Genomic DNA, 16,961 nt, shown 5'->3' on the forward strand with positions numbered 1-16,961 from the left:
GCGGTACTTTTTCATTACCGGCAGAGCATCGTTACATCAGACCTTAGGCTAAATATAGAGAACTCTATTATAGAGGTGGTAGACACTGTAAAAGTACTAGGCATTTTCTTTAACAAGAACATGAGCTGGGACCCTCACATTAGCTTCACTTTAACGAATTTATCAAAGTGCTTCGGAATGCTCGCGAAATTTCGCTCCTATCTACCTATATCGATTAAATTATTAATATACAACACCTTATTCATGTCATATGTTTAGTACTGTTTACTTGTCTAGGGCACTACTACTCAAGCTAACCTGCACAAGATACACATACAAACAGAAACAGAAAAAGCATCAGCTTACTATTTATTTATTTTTTATTTCATCATTCAGCATTAGTACAGAACGAGGTCCCGGAGTTACAAGAACTGTCAGGGGGACCTCCTATTAGTAATTTAACAATGTAGGAATTAATACACTATGGTAACATAGCAGCGACAGACATCAGAAAACGCGAAGTTAATGAAGCAAATAAAGAAATACAAAAAAGTACTTACAATATTTGAAGTTCAAAATACAAGCAAATGAAACAGATACAGCGTATGAATAAATAAATATTTTGTAATTGACACTTTACGGAAGCATAGGAATGACACATATCAAAGAACACGAGGTTAATGTAATAATTAGGAACAAATATATGATTACAATACGCAAAGTACAAATGTTATATAGAGTATGCGACAAAAGATTTAAAACGCCTAAAAAGGAGAAAAAAGAAGACAGAGGGAGATATAGAATAAAAAATAAATAAAAGCTATCGATACATTAGGTAAATACAGAATCATTGAAAACTGGAAAATAAATTTGCACACAATATATACTTATAGTAATGAATCAGTAGCCAGTAGTGTCGTTAGTAAATATTTATTCGTATCTCGCCTGAATGTTAGTGTTGTGCGGCAGGCTTTAATATGTCGTGGTAGTTTGTTCCAGTATTTAATAGCCGTAAAAATGGAAGTAAACATTCCCCGCAACATGCTGCAACATGCAACAATGCTGCAAAAGAAAGCAGTACGTTACATAGCAAATGTTGACTACCTCGCACACACCGAAGAATTGTTTAAGCGATTCAAAATCATTTAAGCTTCACACGGGTACGTTGAATGTCAAAACCTTTTTAGAAGATAGTGGTTTTTTCTTACCCTGGGGCTCGCATTGCTTGTTCTGTAAGAAACCAGAAACTATAAACCATGTGTTTCTAGATTGTTGGCGGCTGTCTTCTTTTGGGATGTAGTTCAGAGGACTATCAAAAAAGACTTTCTTTTAGATCCACAGGGTATTAGATACTTATCTATAGAAAACGATGATGGACTGCCGTTGGACCTTAATATGCTAGTTGGCCTTCACTGTCTATGGCGCGCCCGTATGGCGGGGTATCACTGCGATCCGAATGCTCGGCCTGCAGGAATGCTTTTCCGAGAATGCATGTCGAGATTTGTGGAAATTCAGAAAGCACAAGATTGTGTACCTGCGTGGCTGTCAAGGGTGGAACCCTTGACCGCGCTCAAAGAATTCTAAAACAGTCAGCCCTCTAAGGCTGACACTTGGTACTGAAAACTTGCTAATTTATCTTGCTTTCTCAAATATCATTTGTTGTTTGATATAAAAGTAACAAAACAGGCAATAATAAAACAAATCATACCCACTCATTAGCTATACGAATTTTTCCTAGCCTTAAGATAATAAAAATTCATTTTTCACAATGACAACTTCTTGATGGCATTGTCATCCCTCGAATGAAACTCAACGCCATACTCGGTTCGAAAACACGAACGTTGGACCATTCCCTTTTGCCGTACAGAACATGGTCGACAGATGATGCGTCATGCAGTTCCAAGGTTAATAAATAAATTCATCTTTGAACGTTTTTCTCTTGAAACATCTACTACACAGACTCTAAGAAATCATATTTTGTAAGACGCTGTATCCCCTTTGCGTTGAAGTCTGACACGAATGACATTTCGATCTTTGTTAACACCTATGCATTGTGTATTAATGAGCATGTAAGTACCAAGCGTTTATATCGATTGTTCTGAATTTCACTTATATCGATTGTACTGAATTGTTCCGCTGTATTCCCTTTGCGTTAAAGTGTGATACGAATGACATTAGCATCTCTGTTAACACCTATGAATTGAGTATTAATGAGCATGTACTAAGAGTTTATATCGATTGTTCTGAATTGTATAATATCCTGTTATGTAGTGTTTTAATGAGCATGTACTAAGAGTTTATATCGATTGTTCTGAATTTCTTGTATAATATCCTGTTATGTAGAGTGTGTGGACTTTGTACTTTTTAAAAAGATATTTTGGCCTTGCTGTACGCCATGTAGGGGGGCTCGGGCTCCCTCGAGCGAAAATTGTTCGCTTTTTTGCCTGAACCTACCAACATCATAATGATGTAAATAAAACTGACCTGACTTGACTTGAGTTGATCTTGTATATGCCGTAGCGGCAGATAGCCAAGGTCTGCACGTGGTGGATATGCGCTAGAATTTCGTGCATATCTACTGCTTTAAAGAAATATGAAATACTGGAGAGAAGAAAAAAGACGAAAGTACAGCTAGGAGGTCATCTTTCTTGATCTCTGAACTTTTCCTATTTCTTTAGAGCACTTAAAATGCAAGAAATGCCAATATTCCAACTAGCCTAGCTGTGCGCTTTGGGCACCGCTCTAATTACTTGTACTTTGCAAGACTTTTCCATCAAAAAACATGTAATGTTGCTTTTGAGTTTCCGCGAATAGGTACATTACTCCTGCTACATTTATAAGGCGTAAAACAAAAGCTTTTCTCCTACATTTCAGGGTTTCAAAATGTGAATCAACACTTCTGCATTATGAGCAATCAAGCCTTTATTAACCAAACTTAATGTTGTCATTTTTCAAGCTAAGCACTGACCCAAATAATCCAAAAGTGAATGTGGTTCATTTTACTCTCGTGGTTTTCATTAAAGGGCTTCTGCACATTAAGGTCGACGCTCGTCTATTATTACGCTGCGCAACATGGCGGGCCTGCTCTTCTCGAAGTAGTGAAAGCCTTGTTGCTAGCGAAACGGGGGATGCATCCTATTCCGGCACCCCTGATGCCTAGCATGGCCAAATGTCGACCACTTTCGGAAGAAACGGGGCAGTGGCGGGCCAGTCGACGGGGGCGTTTCACCCCCGATGCCTCTGCGTAGACCTTTGATCATCGTGCTGAGCAAATGTCGAGGTTGTTCAGTTCTCATTCACCGCTGCATTCTGCCTGTATGCCGAGCAAGGGCAGCAGCCTCGCTGACAGCGGGATGACAAATAACAATTTGATGGCTCTAACATCTGCCTCGCATGAGCAGAAGAATCAAAAGGAGCGAGGTCAAGAGAATCCAACTAAGTCGTGCCATTCCCTTTCCACGTATGTTTTTTTCTCTCTCTGGCTTTCGTAGTTCGTCAAGCGCCCTCAAAGGGTTAGCAATTACGCTATTATAATACATAGTTTTCACTCAAACGAACCCGAACTCTGCGGTCTGCAAGTCCGTTTGTTTGCACGGCTTCATAATAACATCGCCGAATGAATATCTTGCGTTCTGCTGCTTGCGCTCGCTGCAAGTACAGTGCTTCGTATAGCATGAGGATATACCGTAATCCTCAAGCTATGATTGTTACTCATATTATTAGTGCTACTGTCACATTGTATTACGAGTATGGATCATCTACATGGAAAGAAGCTCCCAATTTCAAGACCCATCCTAGATGACAAGTTGCAGCGCTTGCACGAATAGGCGACGCGTGCTCTCAGCTGTCTCGATAATTGTCCATTTGAAATTACCCGACTAAATGAAAGAATCGCTTAATTGAATTGCGCAGTTAAACGAAGAAAAAAGAACGCGTGCGGCTTGCACGAAAAAAGCTGCTATCCCAAGATACAATGAAAGCAGCCGCACTGTGCGTTCTCACGAAAGTCGAGCCAAAACGTAGAAAAAAACCACGTACCATCCAGCAAACACCACTGCAGTGCCTAATATGCACTGCAGTTCAAGCGATTGCAGTGCATAATTTTCTAGTATATATACTGTTTCTCGCAAGTAACGTTCGGGAAACGGTGGTAAGCCAAAAACAACTTCGTCGAAACAACGTCGAATCAATGTGGTAATTGTCTTCATGCTGCAGTGAATGTTACAATTTGCCAGGATATCTTTCTGTAAAAAGCTCTCGCGCGGTCAAATTTTGTAGAAGCAGCAGCAGCATGCTTTCTGTACTCTATAACATGTTTGTGTTATAAAGCAAAAAAGACATATTGCTACTTATTTTACTTTAACGTTTGAAAGTACGTTACGTATTTTTGCATTATTGAATAAACAACATATTTATTTCTTGTTTTTCTGTGAGGAAGCATTTGTGTCTTCGTTCTAATCCTCAGGTAGATTGTTCTGTGACATTGAATAACATGTCATTGTTATTCGCAAAACAGCGAGTACTGTGGCCCATGGTGGTTTATGCCACGCTTGTGGGTCAGCGTATTAATGGACAAATTCGCTCAATGGAAATAATCTAGGTTCGGCTCTTGGCGTTGACATAGCACGCAGTTTCTCAGTGTTCCTTCACTACAATGCATAGCGTCATGATGGTCATTCAAGACAAGAAGTGGGTCTATTAGAAAAACGACTCTACAGAAAAACCAGTGCTTTGCAGAAAATACCTGAGACCATACTGCGTTTAAGTTGTTCTGTGTAGAGGACACCATTCAGAAACTCCTTTAGAAGTCGCCGATGATGCCTAGGTGATGACTTCTAGTATAAAGTTTTCGTATTCTTTATCGTCTTCCCGGTGACCAGAAACCTTGCTTTCTTACAAAAGTGTGAGTGCACGATATGCTATGGAGCGCTAGGTATACTAGACAAATTTCTTTATCTCCTCACTAAACTACGCCGTCCTGGGACGCCTTATGTCAGTACGCATACGGCTGAAGTGATAAATAGATTGGCGACTGTAGAGCCGTCATTGAAATAGTGCGGAATGTTTTGATGTAAATAACGAATCCGACTCAATTGGTACACCCCATTTCCAGCTCATTTATTGAATTCTATGTGTGAACGCCCGTACGTGTACTCGCAGATGCCTATATATCTATATGGTTATAAGGTGGCGAACGTTTTCATTCCATTTTAACACCTGCGGGATCGAAAGGAAACACTATGGCATTGCGACCTTAAGTTCGCGTATGCGTGCTTCCGCATTGGACAACACCTTGCACTGTTTACGATTAGTCATGTGCGACATCTAAATGGGCGCTAGCACAAGACCTGCAGGATGATAACACTCTAACAGTATGGTCGTCTGAAAAGTCACGCCTGGCTAAAGATCAGGTAGAAAAGGTGCAAAGGGGTCGGGGTGTAAACTCGGATACAGTGGCTGGTTTGGAGAAGTATCCCAAACAATTTATCAACAGTTTTCATTCAGTCGCGCTTCGAATCGAACATGTAGCCGCCTTCACACAACGCTCAGTAGCCACATTCGCGACGCAGACCCGCGTCCTAATTGAGCGTCAGTATTTGAAAGCTGAATGTATTGTCCGCATCATCGCTCTATCGTGGACTTCCTTTAGTGTTGGAGGCTCAACTTGTGTGTTTGGCTAGTAGTAATGTCGTGGGGACGGGTGTTTACCTGTAAGTAAGGCAATTTACATCCCGCCATTTCTGTCAATTAAGAACAACTGGTGGGTGCGAACAGGAAGAATGTGGGGAGATTATTTATATTGCAGAGAGTGCTGTATAACTTCGTACGAATTCCTAATCTTGAAGGGCGCGAGAAAATCTCCGCTAGCGCCATAAAGTGCAGTAGATGGAGCAATTGAAGTATGAGTGAAGATGAAGATCCTACAGAAGATATAAAATGATGATATAAAACACACCGGAGCGAGTGAGCTTCATCGAGTTGACTGCTAAACGTAGCAGATGAGTGCAGCCTGAAAAGAGGTGCTGCATGTTTTTTTCCTAACGCACAAACGAAGTGAACGTAACCTTTTGTGTTTGCCCAACACCTGAAGCCGTTTTGAAGCTTGTTCCAAGGTGACTGCAATAAGAAATCTACTCAAGACCCACGCACATTTGGTATTAAAGCGAAGCTTTTGCCCGCTCCAACGAACAGGCTTATGGTAGCTTTGCACGTTAAATGACCCGGTGCCTCTGTGCTGCAAAATAGAAAAGCTAAGTTCCTCCGTAAATCATGAACATGTCGACTCATAATAAGTATGTCTAAAACAAAAAGGCGTGTTAGGGAACAGAGCATTATATTCAACGGCTTCTATGATTTAATAGATATCTTATTTAGCCACTGGGTGTGTGCCTCCAGGCCTTGGTGAAAGTCTCGGTAAATCCTCTACGATCCTCTACAGTGACACAAGAAACGCGAAACCCCTGTATGTAGGATAGACGTGAGCGGCACTTCTCTGTGCTTGTCATCATCCTTCTTCCCTGACATCGCCTAAGTGCTCCAGACAACGCTGTGTTAAAATATCACAGTGCGCATCCACCCTTATTGAGTGTTTACATTTCGGCACGGATTGTATATACGGTGTAGTGCATAAATAGAAATATTGCATGGGATCCACTTCATAAAGCCCAGAAACCACTTCACTTCAAAGAAAATTCCAACACCTTGTTGAAATTTATTTTTGGTCATTGAAAGTGTATTGTTACGAAGGAAACAGTGACATGATCATTGATTAAAAATAATTCGTACGATCATTATTTACATACTCATTGATTTGCTGAGCTAGCCAAAACTTAAACCGCTCGTCAGAATATCGAAAAAGCTAGTACAGGCTCTATACTTCGCTTCACAAGCTGTGTGCAACGCTGTGGAATGTAGGGGCCGCTAAGCCAATCATGATGGAGCGAATCAGAAAATTGTGTTCCTACGCGCCTGTCGCCCCATTATAATAATGGCTGTTGAGTCCATCTTTGTTAAAAAAAAGTATAGTAATAATTAGCTTGTTTCTTTTTGTAGGAGGTGGCGGTGGTGTCTTTACGATCTTTTTTTTTTCTTCGTGAGCGGGCGACGCCCGTTCCAAAGGGACCAGCCTCATTTCTTTCTCTACACACAAGCAGCCAAAATTAATCCTGAGACCTCCACTACGGCATCTGCCATAGCTCATTGGAGACGTTCTCGTTCTCATTTTTGTTGCTCTCACGGCGACAGTACTGAATGATCTCGACTTGTGTGCACACAAGAAATGAACCAAGTTATCCCGTTAGTGGAGTTCACAATTCATCGTCCTCCTCACAACTGAGATCAGCAATGCTGGTTGCTTCATCATCATCATTTATTGACCCTTAAGGACCCTTTTCAGGGTATTGCATAAGGGGGGGGGGGGCAAAAGCATCAAGAAACACTATGGTCATTATTATACAATGGTAATAATGGTCTTCCAGGTTGATCCCAACAGCAGGACCTTGGTCAACAGCATCGCCAATTATGTGATCCAGTTTTCTCATTTCTGCTTTCTGATTGAGAACATGTTCCACATAGCTATTGCACTTGTCAGCAGTCACTCACTCGATGTCTTGCCAAACCAGAGGCTTCACGTCTTGAAGCCTAAATGTCTTATTTACACTCGCGACGAAGCCTTTGAAGTCGCTCCAAACAAGCTCTATAAGGCTCAGTTGGCAATGGTAGGGTGACAGGCGCACAACGAGGTCACCAGCACATTCAGTGACGCAGTCCACACGGTATCGGTCCCCGCCTGTGTTTACGCTGTCGAAAAGCTTCATGAGCTCACTCACCTGGGTGAGTTGTGCAGTCTTCATAAGCGAATTCAAGCTTGAACTGCCTCCGCACTCGACGCGAAGGCCGTCAAGAACGTTTAAAGCTATTTGCTTCGCCAGCTTGGGGAAACAGCGCACATTCGACGTGCGGCACACAGGGGACACAGCCGAATCGGGTGCCGCCATGTTGCCAAAAGATGGCGCATCACAACCTTGTAACAGGCTTCCAAGGAGCTGCGTTCGTGAAGGTCATTGCTATCAGTTTCGCGACTGATTTGAAGCACTCTCTATACTTTAATATTGTCTCTCCAAACTGCTTCAAATTTTGGGTGTTTGTTGGGCTGCATGGGGTTTTACGTGCCAATACCACTTTCTGATTATGAAGCACGCCGTAGTGGAGGAATCCGGAAATTTTGACCTCCTGGGGTTCTTTAACGTGCACCTAAATCTAAGTACACGGCTGTTTTCGCATTTCGCCCCCACCGAAATGCGGCCGCCGTGGCCGGGATTCAATCCCGCGACCTCATGCTCATCAACCCAACACCATAGCCACTGAGAAACCACGGCGGGTGGTACAATAATCGATCATGCGCTTTCAAATTTGCTGTCTCCACCAGACGCAGGTGTCCTGTTACAAAATCTGACTGATCACTACACAATATTTTTACGCTTTCAGAATAATGACGACTCTGTCAAAGCCACTTACACAAAGCTGACACTTAACAAAGAAGATTTCATTTAATCACTAAGCCGAGCTGATTAGTCTTCTATATAAGATATGAAAGATCCGCAAACGGCCTTCTCATTCTTTATATTGGTACTAAAATCTTATTTTGACTGCCATACCTGCAAAGTCAAATGCAAAAGCAAGTTTGCGTCCCCACAGAATTCTTGGCTTTCAGATAAGCTTCTAGCCTTGATGCCGAAAAAAGACAATCTGTACAATAAAACGAAACTACGGCCATTTTACGAAAATTTGACTAGGAGGTCAAAACAAAATTTCCAACTTTCTTGCTATCGAACTAAAAAAAGCTAAAAATGTTTATTACGAGAAAACACTATTAAAATGCGGAAAACACAGTAGTAAGAAATGGAAGACAGTATATGATTTTTTTTAATAGGCGAAACAATCGCGATATTTTCAAGGAAATTATTCATAACGACAGAGCGTACACCTCCTCCATTGCTGATGCATTCGCAGAATTTTTCTTTAGCAGCGATTCGCATACACCAACGCAATATTACAATTTATTGCGACGCCTACCTCACTCATTCTTTCTTTTTCCAACCACAACACAGGAAATAGAAAACACTATAAGAAATATAAAAACAACAAATGCAGGTCTTGATAATTAATAAAGGGAAAATCAGACATCCACCCGTTAGTAGCAATTGCTACAAAGAAAGCCCATACGGGTTCCGCGAAAGAAAAGCCTCGCAGTAGAAGAAAAATTAGTCCTGGTCCGGTACTCGAACCCGGGACCACCGCCTTTCCGGGGCAGCCGCTCTACCATGGGTTCCTCGAAAGAAAAGCCGCTCTACCATGGGTACCACGGGTTCCTCGAAAGAAAAGCCTCGCAGTGGAAGAAAAATTAGTCCTGGTCCGGTACTTGAACCCGGGACCACCGCCTTTCCGGGGCAGCCGCTCTACCATCTGAGCTAACAAGGTGGCTAGCAGATGATAGGGCGAAGTCGAAGTTGTCAGCAACTCGAAGCACTTACTTCTTTCCACCTTGCGGGTTTCCGGAGAACCATTACGTCTAAGGTCTTGATAATATGCATTCGAATCCGATCAAGCTAATTTCGCACTTAATCTCAGATGTTCTCGCAAGTATTATTAACCTAAAGTTTAAGAGTGGAAGACTGGTTTCCCTACAAGAACTAATGCAAGGTAAAATTACTCCTGTATTTCAAAAGGGTGACCGTGCCTTCATTGCTAATTATTGGCCAATATTCATTCTACCCTTTTTTAGCAAAGTTATTGAACGGCTGGTAGAAAGGCGCCTAACTAACTACCTATTTAAATTTATTATTCTTTCACCATTCCGATTCGGCTTCCGAAAGGGCTATTCAACCGAACTTGCTCTTATCGCCCTAACTGAACAATTAAAGATGGCAATCGATAAGGGCATGTATGCTGTATCAGTGTTCGTGGATCATACTAAAGCCTTTTATAATATTAACCACCGCATTTTTTACTTTAAACTTGAGTCTATCGGAAGAACGGGTCCTGCTTTAACTTTGATACAAAATTACCTAAAAGATAGAACACAAAGAGTTAGAATTAGTGGTGTTCTTTCTAAATCAATGATAAGAAAGATTGGTGTACCTCAGGGATTCATACTTGGCCCACTATTATTTTCAATATATGTTAACGACCTGCCTATTTGCCTGCTTTCTTCTAACTGCATTCTTTATGTAGATGACACAACTACCTTTAACTCTGACATTTGTGTCGGGAGCCTAGTTTTAACTTTATACCGACTCAAACAACTTGGTAAATTGGTCCAATATTAACCAGCTCAATGTAAACTCGTCTAAAACTAAAGTTGTTTTATTCACGTGCCATCAACGCTCATCTGCATTCATTCCTTCACTCTACTTTTTTTAATTTCGCGTACTACTATCTGTACCTACTTGGGTATAGGACTTGATTCTAACCCTAAATTTCATCAACACATAGCCATCCTTAGGCGAAGGACAACATGCAATAAGGACACTTTTAAAAGCTCGGCATGTATTTAACCAGGAAAGACCTACTCACTTTATACTGCTAATTTATCCATTCCTGTATAAAATATTGTCACGTGGAGTGACGTATGAAGAACACAGTAGCAATACTGTGAAAGACTAAACTAACTTTTATTGGGCGAACCTGTGCCCACAAGAACAGGCTACACTTAAAGAACGGCTACAACGGCGAACGCAGTCGGCGATCGTCAAAATCTGATCAGCGGGTCAAGCGCGTCGGATTTTATACATCAGTCGTCGAATGTTCAAGAGTAATCGCTGCGACCCGCGCACCTTCCACAAAGTTCTGCATTATTCGCGTCGCGCACACATGTAATCAGATTACACAACGTTCGGTCACAGACAGCGAACGGAACCACCGATAACATACCAGAAACTTCCCATACATGCAGCCGCATCCTGCGCTGTGCGATAACATTTGCTAGGCGGTGAACCGTGGTCGCCTGATAAAGATAGGCAAGTACACGCGTCAATACCCTCGTCTTAAAAAGCATCGACCCGATGCTGCAAACAAACGAAAGTAATAAAAAAAACACCCGTAACAAAGAAAGAACAAAATAAGGAAGTTCGTCAGCGTGCGTAAAAGGGTTTAAGACGCACTACGTGGACCATTTCAGATTGTGCGCGGTGCCGCTGTGACTGCGAAATGCCGTCTGGCATGGCCTCATAGTCCAGTGCGCCAATACCTCAGATGATCTTGTAAGGTCCGAAATAACGTCGCAATAGTTTCTCAATGAGTCCTCGCCGGCATATCGGGGCCCAAACCCAGACACGGTCGCCGGGCTGGTACTCGGCGAAGCGTCGTCGGAGGTTGTGTCGGCTGTCGGTACGCTGCTGGTTCTTGATCCGTAGGCGGGCGAGCTGTCGGGCTTCTTCGGCGCGCTAGAGATAGGCAGCGACGTCAAGATTTTCTTCGTCAGTGACGTGCAGCAGCATGGCGTCGCGCGTCCTCGTCGGGTTTCTTCCGTAAACCAGCTTAAACGGCGTGATCTGTGTTGTTTCTTGGACCGCCGTGTTATAAGCGAAGGTTACGGACGGCAGAACGGCATCCCAGGTCTTGTGTTCGACGTCGACGTACATTGCTAGCATGTCGGCGAGGGTTTTGTTCAGGCGCTCCGCGAGACCAGTCGTCTGCGGGTGGTAGGCAGTTGTCATCCTGTCCTTTGTTTGGCTGTATTGCAGAATGGCTTGGGTGAGCTCTGCTGTAAAGGCTGTTCCTCCCTCCCACGGATAGACGACGCATTGGATCGTCTCTACAGCACTAAATACTTCTCGTCGATTACCCTCAAGTCTAGCTACTGGCAAATAGAAGTCGATGACAGGGATCACGAAAAGACCGCCTTCATCACGCCAGACGGCCTCTATGAGTTCAAGCTTATGCCATTTGGACTGTGCTCGGTGCCTGCAACGTTCGAGCGCGCGATGAACACGGTTTTAGCGGGATTGAAGTGGCAGACCTGTCTTGTTTGCTTCGATGATGTTGTCGTCTTCGCGGAAACTTCGGCGATCACCTTAGGCGGCTTGCGACAGTACTAGAGGCCATCAAGTCATGAGGGCTTACTCTGAAGCCAGAAAAGTGCCGTTTCACTTACGATGAGCTTCTGTTTCTAGGCTACGTCATCAGCAAATCTGGAGTCCGCCCCGACCCGCAGAAGACAGCTGCCATCGCGAAGTTCCCGCAGCCCATTGACAAGAAGGCAGTGCGTAGATTCCTTGGCATGTGTGCCTACTATAGGCGCTTTGTCAAGGACTTTCCACGCATCGCGAAGCCGCTAACAAATCTAACCAAATGTGATGACGAGTTCAAGTGGGAAGCAGTGCAGGGCGACGCATTTCAAGAACTCAAACGACGCATGTAGTCGCCGCCGGTACTTGCACACTTCGACGAGCACGCCGATACCGAAATCCACACTGACGCCAGTAGCCTAGGCCTCAGTGCCGTCCTAGTCCAGAGGAAGACGAAACTAACTTTTATTGCGCGAACCTGTACCTACAAAAACAGGCTTACACCTAAAGAACGGCGACAACAGCGAACATAGCCGGCGATCGTCAAAATCTGTGGTGCGATCTTGTACGCGTTCCAAAATAGAACGGAGGCGGTTCGTTCCACCGAGCTAAATACGATTCGCCAATTTGAACCGTGCCGAACGCCATGACGTCAATTGTGACGTGATATCTGCTGTCAATCATTCCGTGTCGTCTGCTATCGGACGAACGGAAAGGAACATACCGCCTATTTCGTGACGTAAAGAACGAACCGCCTCCGTTCTATTTTGGAACGCGTACAAGATCGCACCCCTGATCAGCGGGTCAAGCGCGTCGGCTTTTATACATCAGTCGTCGAACGTTCCAGAGTAATCGCTGGGACCCGCCTGCCTTCCACAAAGTTCTACATTATTCGCGTCGCGCACACATGCAATCAGATGACACAACGTTCGGTCACAGACAGCGGATGGAACCATCGATAACATTCCAGAAACTACCGACACATGCAAGCGTGTCCTGCGCTGTGCGATAATATTTGTAAAGCGGTGAACCGTGGTCGCCTGATAAAGATAGGCAAGTACACGTGTCAATATTGCATTGCATGCTGGGGTAATACGTATTGCATCCACTTACAATCATTGCAAGTACTACAAAACGAGGCTGTTAGAATAATTACATTTAGTCCTAACCATTTCAATTCGCAACAGTTATTACATACGTATAATATTGTTACTGTGGACGAACTTGTTAACTTTAGTTTTGGTACGTTTTTATACCGACAACTAGATAACGCTTACCGCAACACTCTGATACCTCAATCTTGTCTAATGAATACTAATCGCACGGGATTTGCACTAAACAATAACTTTATTCTTCCCAAGGTACGCGGAAATTATGTTAAGCAGAGTGTCCACTTTTCTTCCGTTTCCATCTGGAACACACTACCTCCTACTATTAAGTTATGTAAATTATTTCAGTTTAAACGACAAATAAATGACCACATTTTATCATCTGCAACCACTTGGGTAAGTTTTTTTTTTCTTTTCTCCCTTACAATTGTACATTTGGTTATGCGACACAAATAAAGGTTCATCTGGTTATGCCTCATTATCCATTTACTTTCATAATGGCGTTATAGTTCTGTAATTAGTCGAATGTAATAATAATTATTATACTTTCTTTACTAGCATGTCTGCAGCTGATTTGTAAAGCACTGCCAAACCTAAAGCAATACTATGTTTGCTATATTTTTGAATATTTTGCACTATTTGTTGCAACTTTTGTTTATATTTTTACTTATACACTGTACAGGAAGTCCCATTACAGTCGTTCACCTCGGAACCTCCTCCTTTAGATTATTGCCTTGTACTATATCTTGCATAATAATAATAACATAGTAAAACCTCATTCATAGAAGTGGTCTGAGGTCAAGTAACTTGACAACCGTGCTTTTCGGTGCGCTTGACAATCACTGCGCCGACAAGCTGAGCCGCGACTATCGAGAAAGGATAGAGTTCGAGATGCAACCTCCGTGGCGTTCACTAGTTCATTACGAGGTCACGTGACCAAATCGAAGCCGCGACGGCCGCATTTCAATATGCGCGAAATACAACAAAGCATGTGTACTATGCATTAGGTGCACGTTAAAGAACCCGAGTGGTTATAATTCATCCACTACGGCCTCCTTCATGATCGTATCGCGGCTTTCGCATGTAATACCCACAAATATCTTTCATCTTTCCAGACGAATTATTTTTCTTAGTGCACAATTCTAGAGATCGCGTTCGAAGTTTTTTATGGATTACAGGAAGAAAGTACATTTTCCAATAGCACAGTCATTCCATCATCCGGTCGCCATCTGCGCATAGCTGCAGAGGTAATTTCGAATCCCAATGGCGGTGGCAAATATTCCTCTTCCTTAGGCTTATGGAAAATGTTGGAAGGCAGACTGACAATCATTCTGGCGATAACGTCATTGGCGTAACGAAAAAGAAATTGCCGACGATTACGTTACTTCCTAATGCGAAATTTGAGGGCAACTCTTCTAGATAAAACTTATTGTCGTAAATTTCAGAGCAATCTATACTGCTCGAAGTACAGAAGACGCCACAAACATGCATAATCGCTACTAACCTCAACACTTGAGCTTGTCGAGGTGCCTAAATCGAAACGCGCCAAGCATCTCAAGGCGTCTCATGCCCGCGATAAATTCATAAGGGCGTTTCAGATCGCTCGTCGATGCATGCGTTCGTGGCTAATCGTAATTAGGAACAACGCGATACGAGCAGTTCACTTACATCAAGCCGAGGTAAGCCTTCTTGCTTATGCGGATGACATTCCAGTTTTCTGTGTTGATCATGAAAGGGTAATGCATACTGTCAATGCTGTAAAAAGTTTTTGTCAAGCAAGCGGTTGTGCAGTAAACTGGGACAAGTGCATTGGTTCTTGGCATGGGGAATGGACGTTGCACCGAGGATGTTTTTTAATATTAAACGGCAAGAAACACCGACAAAATACTTAGGAGCGCCCTGCAGTACTACTCTGACAACGACCCTTATTCGAAAAAAGAGAGGTGTTACTTGAAAATGCACGAAAGTGGAAAGGCTGGGATAAGTCGATAATTGCACGGGACACGACGTGCAACTTATTTCTCGTAAGCAAGCTATGGTATGTAATGCAAGTTTTGCAATGTAGCAGGTTAAAGGTACAAAAAATGCACAGAGTTTTCGCGGTTTTTATTTGGAGCTCTCTATGAGAAAAAAACGAGCCGAACAAATCTGTTTAAAAGAGGGAGTGATGGTGGGCTTGGTTTAGTGCATCTGTATGTGAGACAACTCGCCAGTCCATTTGTTTTTGTCAGAGATGTAGATGATACCTTTCTCAGAACTGTGATTCAACTGACGCTGGATAAAGTGCTACCGCAGTTTCTTTTATTTTCGGTGTGTCAGCAAGGACCAGTACGGGGATATCTAAAAGAAGTGGTGTCATCGTTCTGCTTCTTCTCGGTGCGTTTTTTTTTTTTTGCAATATTTGACTGATGTGTCACGTAAAAAACTGTACAAAGACCTAGGGGATGTGTTATTACCTGTGCCCTTGTACCGTGAGTTATACTGTGCACGCAAAGGAAAAGATGTTTTGAAACGGTTTAAAAAATGCTCGTTGAGCCAGGGATTAAACCTTTTTCTTAAGCTGCACACAGGAAACTTACCTGTTAAAACTTGGTTAGAAAGAAAAAAGGTTTATTTCTTCCGCGGGGTACTCATTGTTTGTTATGCGAAAAACTAGAGACAACTGAGCATGTGTCTTTAGATTGCTGGGGAGGAGTTTCTTTCTAGAAAATCTTACAGAGAACCTTGAAAAAAGAGTTCCCATTAAGTCTGCATGGAATCCGTTATCTCACGGTCGAACATGACGATGTTGTGCCTTTCGATCTGGTTATGATCCTGGGCCCGCACAGTATGTGGCGAACTCGGACTGCTGTACACAATGTAGATATCGACACCAGACCAGTTCGCGAATATTTTGCGAATCTGTGTCCCATTTTGTCGAGGTGCAGAAGGTGCAGACGTATGTACCAGTGTGGGTTCCACGATTAGAAATGTTGTTGCACATGCCAAAATACCGACACGTGTACTTATATTTATCGGGCGACCACGTTTCACCGCCTAACAAATCTTATCGCACAGCGCGGGACGCGCTTGCATGTATCCGAAGTTTTTGGAAAGTTATCGATGCTTCTATCCGCAGTCTGTTGTCGCCGAACCTTGTGTTATCTGATTTATTCGCCTGATGCGAATGGTGTAGAACTTTGAGGAAGGCACGCGGGTCCCAACGATTAGTCTGGAAGATTCGACGATTCTGTATAAAAGCCGACGCGCTTGACCCGCTGATCAGATTTTCGACGATCGCCGACCGTGTTCGCCGCTATCGTTGTGCTATAAGTGTAGCCTGCTTTTGTGGGCACTGGTTCGCCCAATAAAAGTTAGTTTTGTCTTTCACAGTATTTGCTACTGTGTTCTTCAATGTCACCACCACGTGACAATACTGATGACTTGTAGTCAGCAAACAGCTGACGGTTCTTGGTACTATGATCTTGTTATTCTGTTCTTCTGAGCTCGTACTCTGTGTCAAGCGAGGCAATAAAGAAAAAAAAGCGTCCGTGGCTTAATGGTTTCAATATCCCGCTCCTGTGCTGGAAATCCTGTGTTCAACTCCTGCCGTCGAACAACTTTATTAATGTTTACTTAATTACTTAGTACACAGTACATTGTTGAAAAAGACTTGTCTACAAAATCACAAAGCTCTTTGAACCCAGAAAGACGAGATTTAGGCAAATCCATGTATTTACTATAAGTGCCACGCTGGTACAACTGGGCCCCGATTGCACGCGATACTCCCATAGACACTAGCGCCAGAGTTCCATCTAGTCATTAT

General features: G+C 43.0%; 2 protein-coding genes across 2 annotated transcripts in view; one reads left to right on the top strand and one right to left on the bottom strand.

Moving 5' to 3' along the window:
• LOC126538380 (pseudouridine-5'-phosphate glycosidase-like) overlaps window positions 1–16,961 on the top strand; it is a 350,937-nt gene that overhangs the window by 255,366 nt on the left and 78,610 nt on the right. The window lies entirely within an intron of this gene.
• Window positions 1–16,961, bottom strand: part of LOC126538433 (CD151 antigen-like) — a 96,431-nt gene that overhangs the window by 39,445 nt on the left and 40,025 nt on the right. The window lies entirely within an intron of this gene.

Source organism: Dermacentor andersoni, chromosome 4 (assembly GCF_023375885.2).
Source record: "Dermacentor andersoni chromosome 4, qqDerAnde1_hic_scaffold, whole genome shotgun sequence".
NCBI classification, from domain to species: domain Eukaryota; kingdom Metazoa; phylum Arthropoda; class Arachnida; order Ixodida; family Ixodidae; genus Dermacentor; species Dermacentor andersoni.